This window comes from Lathyrus oleraceus, unplaced genomic scaffold (assembly GCF_024323335.1).
Source record: "Lathyrus oleraceus cultivar Zhongwan6 unplaced genomic scaffold, CAAS_Psat_ZW6_1.0 chrUn0040, whole genome shotgun sequence".
Lineage (NCBI taxonomy): Eukaryota > Viridiplantae > Streptophyta > Magnoliopsida > Fabales > Fabaceae > Lathyrus > Lathyrus oleraceus.
This window is the reverse complement of record NW_026112431.1, coordinates 67065-78705: the sequence shown is the minus strand read 5'-3', so window position 1 is coordinate 78705 and position 11641 is coordinate 67065. Positions and strand designations below refer to the sequence as shown.

General features: G+C 26.4%; 3 non-coding genes across 3 annotated transcripts; all 3 read left to right on the top strand.

The window, feature by feature from the left end:
* Positions 1 to 2215: 2215 nt before the first annotated feature.
* TRNAV-AAC (transfer RNA valine (anticodon AAC)) lies at positions 2216 to 2289 on the top strand. The gene has a single exon. It is a non-coding gene; the product is annotated as a tRNA-Val (tRNA).
* A 1405-nt stretch (positions 2290 to 3694) lies between these two features.
* TRNAV-AAC (transfer RNA valine (anticodon AAC)) lies at positions 3695 to 3768 on the top strand. The gene has a single exon. It is a non-coding gene; the product is annotated as a tRNA-Val (tRNA).
* A 1404-nt stretch (positions 3769 to 5172) lies between these two features.
* Positions 5173 to 5246, top strand: TRNAV-AAC (transfer RNA valine (anticodon AAC)). The gene has a single exon. It is a non-coding gene; the product is annotated as a tRNA-Val (tRNA).
* The last annotated feature ends 6395 nt before the right edge of the window (positions 5247 to 11641 follow it).

Below are 11641 nucleotides of genomic sequence, written 5' to 3'. Positions count from 1 at the left end.
CTATTGTTATATATACAATGAATTAGGTAGCAAAATCCAAAAGTGTTCAACCCATAATTAGGTCTCATACCATAATTGACTCTCACAACACTCCTATTTAAATATGAGATTAAATTCACTGTTAACTACTTTACTTAAATAGAATTCATTTAAATTCTCAACATTATCTATTACTTATTTTATGAACATAACCCCTAATTCTTATTTTCTTTCTTTTCTGAAATCTATTTTATATAAATATACTACTCCATCATTCTAATTTAAAATTGTCTTTAATGATATTGACACATTTCTTATATTAATAGTTAGTTTTGTTGATTTCCAATATAAAATCAATATTATTTAATAATATATTTTTAATAATAGTAGTCACAGGAATGCATATGTGGGTAAAGGTTTAAAAAATAATGGTAACCTTGGGGGGTGGGGGGAAATAATAATAAATTTTTCTTTGGTATTTTTAATGGACAAATGATTTGAAACAGATTTTTGTTTTTTCAAAACTGACACATATTATGAGTCTGATGGATTAATTAATTCTTTTTCACGAAAGGTCGTGTTACTTAAAACCATATGAACTATCATTAAAATTGATATAATAATAAACTTTCATCAGTCAAACAACTGAAACATTCACATTTATAACTACATGTAAATGGAATAACAACTAATCAATAAAATACAATTACAAATGCGTTTATTAAAACCATTTAAAATGTTTCAATGAAACATAGGTGGTTTCGTGGTGTAGTTGTTTATCACGTCAGTCTAACACACTGAAGGTCCCCAGTTTGAGCCTGGGCGAAGCCAAATGGTGTTAACTCTAATTTAAATTTTAATGCTTACCACTATATTTTTGTAAGTTTTACAATGCATCAACATTAATTTCAAAAGTTAATTTACAATTTTGTGAATCAACTAAATAAATTTTAGAAGTTGTTGAGAAGAGAATAAGTTACCAAACAATACAAATCTATGTTATCTTTGGTGGAGGCCGAGTAAATGGAGTATAGAATATTGTTTTCAATTTATTATAGTTGAAGTGGAATTTAATGGATAGTCCCATACTACGTTTTTTTTATGTTCACATCAAAAAAAATCGTTATTTATTTGTGTTATGATTATGTAGTAGTTTAAAGTGTCATAAAATTCTTTTTCCAAACTAAAACTTCGTATTGTGAATTAAGAGATTATGACTAAGTCCTATGAATAATCTTTCTATTAAAAACAATTTAAGATCAAATACCAAATTTATTCCTTGTGTTTATTTACAAATTCAATACTCACTCGTGTAGTACTACCATATTTGTATAAAATATGGAAATTTTATTTCTTTGGTAATAAAACAAATAAATATATCTTATATTAAATTAAAATTGTCAAATGAATTGTTTCCGATTCGACATTGGCTCGACTCTAGCCAAAACTTAAAACCTTACACTCTTATCTACACCAGTTTATTGTTTGGTTCAGTTTTAACTATTGTTATATATACAATGAATTAGGTAGCAAAATCCAAAAGTGTTCAACCCATAATTAGGTCTCATACCATAATTGACTCTCACAACACTCCTATTTAAATATGAGATTAAATTCACTGTTAACTACTTTACTTAAATAGAATTCATTTAAATTCTCAACATTATCTATTACTTATTTTATGAACATAACCCCTAATTCTTATTTTCTTTCTTTTCTGAAATCTATTTTATATAAATATACTACTCCATCATTCTAATTTAAAATTGTCTTTAATGATATTGACACATTTCTTATATTAATAGTTAGTTTTGTTGATTTCCAATATAAAATCAATATTATTTAATAATATATTTTTAATAATAGTAGTCACAGGAATGCATATGTGGGTAAAGGTTTAAAAAATAATGGTAACCTTGGGGGGTGGGGGGAAATAATAATAAATTTTTCTTTGGTATTTTTAATGGACAAATGATTTGAAACAGATTTTTGTTTTTTCAAAACTGACACATATTATGAGTCTGATGGATTAATTAATTCTTTTTCACGAAAGGTCGTGTTACTTAAAACCATATGAACTATCATTAAAATTGATATAATAATAAACTTTCATCAGTCAAACAACTGAAACATTCACATTTATAACTACATGTAAATGGAATAACAACTAATCAATAAAATACAATTACAAATGCGTTTATTAAAACCATTTAAAATGTTTCAATGAAACATAGGTGGTTTCGTGGTGTAGTTGGTTATCACGTCAGTCTAACACACTGAAGGTCCCCAGTTTGAGCCTGGGCGAAGCCAAATGGTGTTAACTCTAATTTAAATTTTAATGCTTACCACTATATTTTTGTAAGTTTTACAATGCATCAACATTAATTTCAAAAGTTAATTTACAATTTTGTGAATCAACTAAATAAATTTTAGAAGTTGTTGAGAAGAGAATAAGTTACCAAACAATACAAATCTATGTTATCTTTGGTGGAGGCCGAGTAAATGGAGTATAGAATATTGTTTTCAATTTATTATAGTTGAAGTGGAATTTAATGGATAGTCCCATACTACGTTTTTTTTATGTTCACATCAAAAAAAATCGTTATTTATTTGTGTTATGATTATGTAGTAGTTTAAAGTGTCATAAAATTCTTTTTCCAAACTAAAACTTCGTATTGTGAATTAAGAGATTATGACTAAGTCCTATGAATAATCTTTCTATTAAAAACAATTTAAGATCAAATACCAAATTTATTCCTTGTGTTTATTTACAAATTCAATACTCACTCGTGTAGTACTACCATATTTGTATAAAATATGGAAATTTTATTTCTTTGGTAATAAAACAAATAAATATATCTTATATTAAATTAAAATTGTCAAATGAATTGTTTCCGATTCGACATTGGCTCGACTCTAGCCAAAACTTAAAACCTTACACTCTTATCTACACCAGTTTATTGTTTGGTTCAGTTTTAACTATTGTTATATATACAATGAATTAGGTAGCAAAATCCAAAAGTGTTCAACCCATAATTAGGTCTCATACCATAATTGACTCTCACAACACTCCTATTTAAATATGAGATTAAATTCACTGTTAACTACTTTACTTAAATAGAATTCATTTAAATTCTCAACATTATCTATTACTTATTTTATGAACATAACCCCTAATTCTTATTTTCTTTCTTTTCTGAAATCTATTTTATATAAATATACTACTCCATCATTCTAATTTAAAATTGTCTTTAATGATATTGACACATTTCTTATATTAATAGTTAGTTTTGTTGATTTCCAATATAAAATCAATATTATTTAATAATATATTTTTAATAATAGTAGTCACAGGAATGCATATGTGGGTAAAGGTTTAAAAAATAATGGTAACCTTGGGGGGTGGGGGGAAATAATAATAAATTTTTCTTTGGTATTTTTAATGGACAAATGATTTGAAACAGATTTTTGTTTTTTCAAAACTGACACATATTATGAGTCTGATGGATTAATTAATTCTTTTTCACGAAAGGTCGTGTTACTTAAAACCATATGAACTATCATTAAAATTGATATAATAATAAACTTTCATCAGTCAAACAACTGAAACATTCACATTTATAACTACATGTAAATGGAATAACAACTAATCAATAAAATACAATTACAAATGCGTTTATTAAAACCATTTAAAATGTTTCAATGAAACATAGGTGGTTTCGTGGTGTAGTTGGTTATCACGTCAGTCTAACACACTGAAGGTCCCCAGTTTGAGCCTGGGCGAAGCCAAATGGTGTTAACTCTAATTTAAATTTTAATGCTTACCACTATATTTTTGTAAGTTTTACAATGCATCAACATTAATTTCAAAAGTTAATTTACAATTTTGTGAATCAACTAAATAAATTTTAGAAGTTGTTGAGAAGAGAATAAGTTACCAAACAATACAAATCTATGTTATCTTTGGTGGAGGCCGAGTAAATGGAGTATAGAATATTGTTTTCAATTTATTATAGTTGAAGTGGAATTTAATGGATAGTCCCATACTACGTTTTTTTTATGTTCACATCAAAAAAAATCGTTATTTATTTGTGTTATGATTATGTAGTAGTTTAAAGTGTCATAAAATTCTTTTTCCAAACTAAAACTTCGTATTGTGAATTAAGAGATTATGACTAAGTCCTATGAATAATCTTTCTATTAAAAACAATTTAAGATCAAATACCAAATTTATTCCTTGTGTTTATTTACAAATTCAATACTCACTCGTGTAGTACTACCATATTTGTATAAAATATGGAAATTTTATTTCTTTGGTAATAAAACAAATAAATATATCTTATATTAAATTAAAATTGTCAAATGAATTGTTTCCGATTCGACATTGGCTCGACTCTAGCCAAAACTTAAAACCTTACACTCTTATCTACACCAATTTATTGTTTGGTTCAGTTTTAACTATTGTTATATATACAATGAATTAGGTAGCAAAATCCAAAAGTGTTCAACCCATAATTAGGTCTCATACCATAATTGACTCTCACAACACTCCTATTTAAATATGTGATTAAATTCACTGTTAACTACTTTACTTAACTAGAATTCATTTAAATTCTCAACATTATCTATTACTTATTTTATGAACATAACCCCTAATTCTTATTTTCTTTCTTTTCTGAAATCTATTTTATATATACATACTACTCCATCATTCTAATTTAAAATTGTCTTTAATGATATTGACACATTTCTTATATTAATAGTTAGTTTTGTTGATTTCCAATATAAAATCAATATTATTTAATAATATATTTTTAATAATAGTAGTCAGAGGAATGCATATTTGGGTAAAGGTTTAAAAATAATGGTAACCTTGGGGGGTGGGGGGAAATAATAATAAATTTTTCTTTGGTATTTTTAATGGACAAATGATTTGAAACAGATTTTTGTTTTTTCAAAACTGACACATATTATGAGTCTGATGGATTAATTAATTCTTTTTCACGAAAGGCCGTGTTACTTAAAACCATATGAACTATCATTAAAATTGATATAATAATAAACTTTCATCAGTCAAACAATTGAAACATTCACATTTATAACTACATGTAAATGGAATAACAACTAATCAATAAAATACAATTACAAATGCGTTTATTAAAACCATTTAAAATGTTTCAATGAAACATAGGTGGTTTCGTGGTGTAGTTGGTTATCACGTCAGTCTAACACACTGAAGGTCCCCAGTTTGAGCCTGGGCGAAGCCAAATGGTGTTAACTCTAATTTAAATTTTAATGCTTACCACTATATTTTTGTAAGTTTTACAATGCATCAACATTAATTTCAAAAGTTAATTTACAATTTTGTGATTCAACTAAATAAATTTTAGAAGTTGTTGAGAAGAGAATAAGTTACCAAACAATACAAATCTATGTTATCTTTGGTGGAGGCCGAGTAAATGGAGTATAGAATATTGTTTTCAATTTATTATAGTTGAAGTGGAATTTAATGGATAGTCCCATACTACCCTTTTTTTATGTTCACATCAAAAAAAATCGTTATTTATTTGTGTTATGATTATGTAGTAGTTTAAAGTGTCATAAAATTCTTTTTCCAAACTAAAACTTCGTATTGTGAATTAAGAGATTATGACTAAGTCCTATGAATAATCTTTCTATTAAAAACAATTTAAGATCAAATACCAAATTTATTCCTTGTGTTTATTTACAAATTCAATACTCACTCGTGTAGTACTACCATATTTGTATAAAATATGGAAATTTTATTTCTTTGGTAATAAAACAAATAAATATATCTTATATTAAATTAAAATTGTCAAATGAATTGTTTCCGATTCGACATTGGCTCGACTCTAGCCAAAACTTAAAACCTTACACTCTTATCTACACCAATTTATTGTTTGGTTCAGTTTTAACTATTGTTATATATACAATGAATTAGGTAGCAAAATCCAAAAGTGTTCAACCCATAATTAGGTCTCATACCATAATTGACTCTCACAACACTCCTATTTAAATATGTGATTAAATTCACTGTTAACTAATTTACTTAACTAGAATTCATTTAAATTCTCAACATTATCTATTACTTATTTTATGAACATAACCCCTAATTCTTATTTTCTTTCTTTTCTGAAATCTATTTTATATATACATACTACTCCATCATTCTAATTTAAAATTGTCTTTAATGATATTGACACATTTGTTATATTAATAGTTAGTTTTGTTGATTTCCAATATAAAATCAATATTATTTAATAATATATTTTTAATAATAGTAGTAAGAGGAATGCATATTTGGGTAAAGGTTTAAAAAATAATGGTAACCTTGGGGGGTGGGGGGAAATAATAATAAATTTTTCTTTGGTATTTTTAATGGACAAATGATTTGAAACAGATTTTTGTTTTTTCAAAACTGACACATATTATGAGTCTGATGGATTAATTAATTCTTTTTCACGAAAGGCCGTGTTACTTAAAACCATATGAACTATCATTAAAATTGATATAATAATAAACTTTCATCAGTCAAACAATTGAAACATTCACATTTATAACTACATGTAAATGGAATAACAACTAATCAATAAAATACAATTACAAATGCGTTTATTAAAACCATTTAAAATGTTTCAATGAAACATAGGTGGTTTCATGGTGTAGTTGGTTATCACGACCCTCTAACACACTGAAGGTCCCCAGTTCGAGCCTGGGCGAAGTCAAATGGTGTTAACTCTAATTTAAATTTTAATGCTTACCACTATATTTTTGTAAGTTTTACAATGCATCAACATTAATTTCAAAAGTTAATTTACAATTTTGTGAATCAACTAAATAAATTTTAGAAGTTGTTGAGAAGAGAATAAGTTACCAAACAATACAAATCTATGTTATCTTTGGTGGAGGCCGAGTAAATGGAGTATAGAATATTGTTTTCAATTTATTATAGTTGAAGTGGAATTTAATGGATAGTCCCATACTACCTTTTTTTTATGTTCACATCAAAAAAAATCGTTATTTATTTGTGTTATGATTATGTAGTAGTTTAAAGTGTCATAAAATTCTTTTTCCAAACTAAAACTTCGTATTGTGAATTAAGAGATTATGACTAAGTCCTATGAATAATCTTTCTATTAAAATCAATTTAAGATCAAATACCAAATTTATTCCTTGTGTTTATTTACAAATTCAATACTCACTCGTGTAGTACTACCATATTTGTATAAAATATGGAAATTTTATTTCTTTGGTAATAAAACAAATAAATATATCTTATATTAAATTAAAATTGTCAAATGAATTGTTTCCGATTCGACATTGGCTCGACTCTAGCCAAAACTTAAAACCTTACACTCTTATCTACACCAATTTATTGTTTGGTTCAGTTTTAACTATTGTTATATATACAATGAATTAGGTAGCAAAATCCAAAAGTGTTCAACCCATAATTAGGTCTCATACCATAATTGACTCTCACAACACTCCTATTTAAATATGTGATTAAATTCACTGTTAACTACTTTACTTAACTAGAATTCATTTAAATTCTCAACATTATCTATTACTTATTTTATGAACATAACCCCTAATTCTTATTTTCTTTCTTTTCTGAAATCTATTTTATATATATATACTACTCCATCATTCTAATTTAAAATTGTCTTTAATGATATTGACACATTTCTTATATTAATAGTTAGTTTTGTTGATTTCCAATATAAAATCAATATTATTTAATAATATATTTTTAATAATAGTAGTCAGAGGAATGCATATGTGGGTAAAGGTTTAAAAAATAATGGTAACCTTGGGGGGGGGGGGGAAATAATAATAAATTTTTCTTTGGTATTTTTAATGGACAAATGATTAGAAACAGATTTTTGTTTTTTCAAAACTGACACATATTATGAGTCTGATGGATTAATTAATTCTTTTTCACGAAAGGTCGTGTTACTTAAAACCATATGAACTATCATTAAAATTGATATAATAATAAACTTTCATCAGTCAAACAATTGAAACATTCACATTTATAACTACATGTAAATGGAATAACAACTAATCAATAAAATACAATTACAAATACTTTTATTAAAACCATTTAAAATGTTTCAATGAAACATAGGTGGTTTCGTGGTGTAGTTGGTTATCACGTCAGTCTAACACACTGAAGGTCCCAAGTTCGATCCTGGGCGAAGCCAAATGGTGTTAACTCTAATTTAAATTTTAATGCTTACCACTATATTTTTGTGAATCAACTAAATAAATTTTAGAAGTTGTTGAGAAGAGAATAAGTTACCAAACAATACAAATCTATGTTATCTTTGGTGGAGGCCGAGTAAATGGAGTATAGAATATTGTTTTCAATTTATTATAGTTGAAGTGGAATTTAATGGATAGTCCCATACTACTTTTTTTTATGTTCACATAAAATAAAATCGTTATTTATTTGTGTTATGATTATGTAGTAGTTTAAAGTGTCATAAAATTCTTTTTCCAAACTAAAACTTCGTATTGTGAATTAAGAGATTATGATTAAGTCCTATGAATAATCTTTCTATTAAAAACAATTTAAGATCAAATACCAAATTTATTCCTTGTGTTTATTTACAAATTCAATACTCACTCGTGTAGTACTACCATATTTGTATAAAATATGGAAATTTTATTTCTTTGGTAATAAAACAAATAAATATATCTTATATTAAATTAAAATTGTCAAATGAATTGTTTCCGATTCGACATTGGCTCGACTCTAGCCAAAACTTAAAACCTTACACTCTTATCTACACCAATTTATTGTTTGGTTCAGTTTTAACTATTGTTATATATACAATGAATTAGGTAGCAAAATCCAAAAGTTGGTTATCACGTCAGTCTAACACACTGAAGGTCCCCAGTTCGAGCTTGGGCGAAGCCAAATGGTGTTAACTCTAATTTAAATTTTAATGCTTACCACTATATTTTTGTAAATTTTACAATGCATCAACATTAATTTCAAAAGTTAATTTACAATTTTGTGAATCAACTAAATAAATTTTATTTTCTAGAATGAGCCAAAGAGACATGTTGTAAGAGAGAATATAGCTACATTACATATTATTTAAAAATGACTAGGACGAAGAACGAAGTTGATTAAGCACTTTGAAGACTATAGACACATTGCGATCAAAACCGTACCAGACAGGCCGCTATGACTAGTTGAAGAGAAAACGGAACAATGTCATGTCCAATTAAACATAATAACCTATAAAACAAAACCATAAAAATCGATTGCGAACCGCTGAAATCGAAAAAAAACAGCGTTTCAGAAGGTTCATAGTCTGGGATATAGAATAAATCATCTTTTCAAGTCTTATAGAGAGACTGACTCGTGTTTTTATCTTGATGAGTGTGGAAGTAAAGGATAAAATACTTTAACTGGGTGATTGCCAAATGTGGGAGGCAAGGAAAAGAATAGAAGTTGTTGAGAAGAGAATAAGTTACCAAACAATACAAATCTATGTTATCTTTGGTGGAGGCCGAGTAAATGGAGTATAGAATATTGTTTTCAATTTATTATAGTTGAAGTGGAATTTAATGGATAGTCCCATACTACCTTATTTTTATGTTCACATAAAAAAAAATCGTTATTTATTTGTGTTATGATTATGTAGTAGTTTAAAGTGTCATAAAATTCTTTTTCCAAACTAAAACTTCGTATTGTGAATTAAGAGATTATGACTAAGTCCTATGAATAATCTTTCTATTAAAAACAATTTAAGATCAAATACCAAACTTATTCCTTGTGTTTATTTACAAATTCAATACTCACTCGTGTAGTACTACCATATTTGTATAAAATATGGAAATTTTATTTCTTTGGTAATAAAACAAATAAATATATCTTATATTAAATTCAAATTGTCAAATGAATTGTTTCCGATTCGACATTGGCTCGACTCTAGCCAAAACTTAAAACCTTACACTCTTATCTACACCAAATTATTGTTTGGTTCAGTTTTAACTATTGTTATATATACAATGAATTAGGTAGCAAAATCCAAAAGTGTTCAACCCATAATTAGGTCTCATACCATAATTGACTCTCACAACACTCCTATTTAATTATGTGATTAAATTCACTGTTAACTACTTTACTTAACTAGAATTCATTTAAATTCTCAACATTATCTATTACTTATTTTATGAACATAACCCCTAATTCTTATTTTCTTTCTTTTCTGAAATCTATTTTATATAAATATACTACTCCATCATTCTAATTTAAAATTGTCTTTAATGATATTGACACATTTCTTATATTAATAGTTAGTTTTGTTGATTTCCAATATAAAATCAATATTATTTAATAATATATTTTTAATAATAGTAGTCAGAGGAATGCATATGTGGGTAAAGGTTTAAAAAATAATGGTAACCTTGGGGGGTGGGGGGAAATAATAATAAATTTTTCTTTGGTATTTTTAATGGACAAATGATTTGAAACAGATTTTTGTTTTTTCAAAACTGACACATATTATGAGTATGATGGATTAATTAATTCTTTTTCACGAAAGGTCATGTTACTTAAAACCATATGAACTATCATTAAAATTGATATAATAATAAACTTTCATCAGTCAAATAATTGAAACATTCACATTTATAACTACATGTAAATGGAATAACAACTAATTAATAAAATACAATTACAATAACTTTTATTAAAACCATTTAAAATGTTTTAATGAAACATAGGTGGTTTCATGGTGTAGTTGGTTATCACGTCAGTCTAACACACTGAAGGTCCCCAGTTCGAGCTTGGGAGAAGCCAAAGGGTGATTGCCAAATGTGGGAGGCAAGAAAAAGAATAGAAGTTGTTGAGAACAGAATAAGTTACCAAACAAAAAAAAGATGTTATCTTTGGTGGAGGCCGAGTAAATGGAGTATAGAATATTGTTTTCAATTTATTATAGTTGAAGTGGAATTTAATGGATAGTCCCATACTACCTTTTTTTTTATGTTCACATTAAAAAAAATCGTTATTTATTTGTGTTATGATTATGTAGTAGTTTGAAATGTCATAAAATTCTTTTTCCAAACTAAAACTTCGTATTGTGAATTAAGAGATTATGACTAAGTCCTATGAATAATCTTTCTATTAAAAACAATTTAAGATCAAATACCAAATTTATTCCTTGTGTTTATTTACAAATTCAATACTCACTCGTGTAGTACTACCATATTTGTATAAAATATGGAAATTTTATTTCTTTGGTAATAAAACAAATAAATATATCTTATATTAAATTAAAATTGTCAAATGAATTGTTTCCGATTCGACATTGGCTCGACTCTAGCCAAAACTTAAAACCTTACACTCTTATCTACACCAATTTATTGTTTGGTTCAGTTTTAACTATTGTTATATATACAATGAATTAGGTAGCAAAATCCAAAAGTTGGTTATCACGTCAGTCTAACACACTGAAGGTCCCCAGTTTGAGCCTGGGCGAAGCCAAATGGTGTTAACTTTAATTTAAATTTTAATGCTTACCACTATATTTTTGTAAATTTTACAATGCATCAACATTAATTTCAAAAGTTAATTTACAATTTTGTGAATCAACTAAATAAATTTTATTTTCTAGAATGA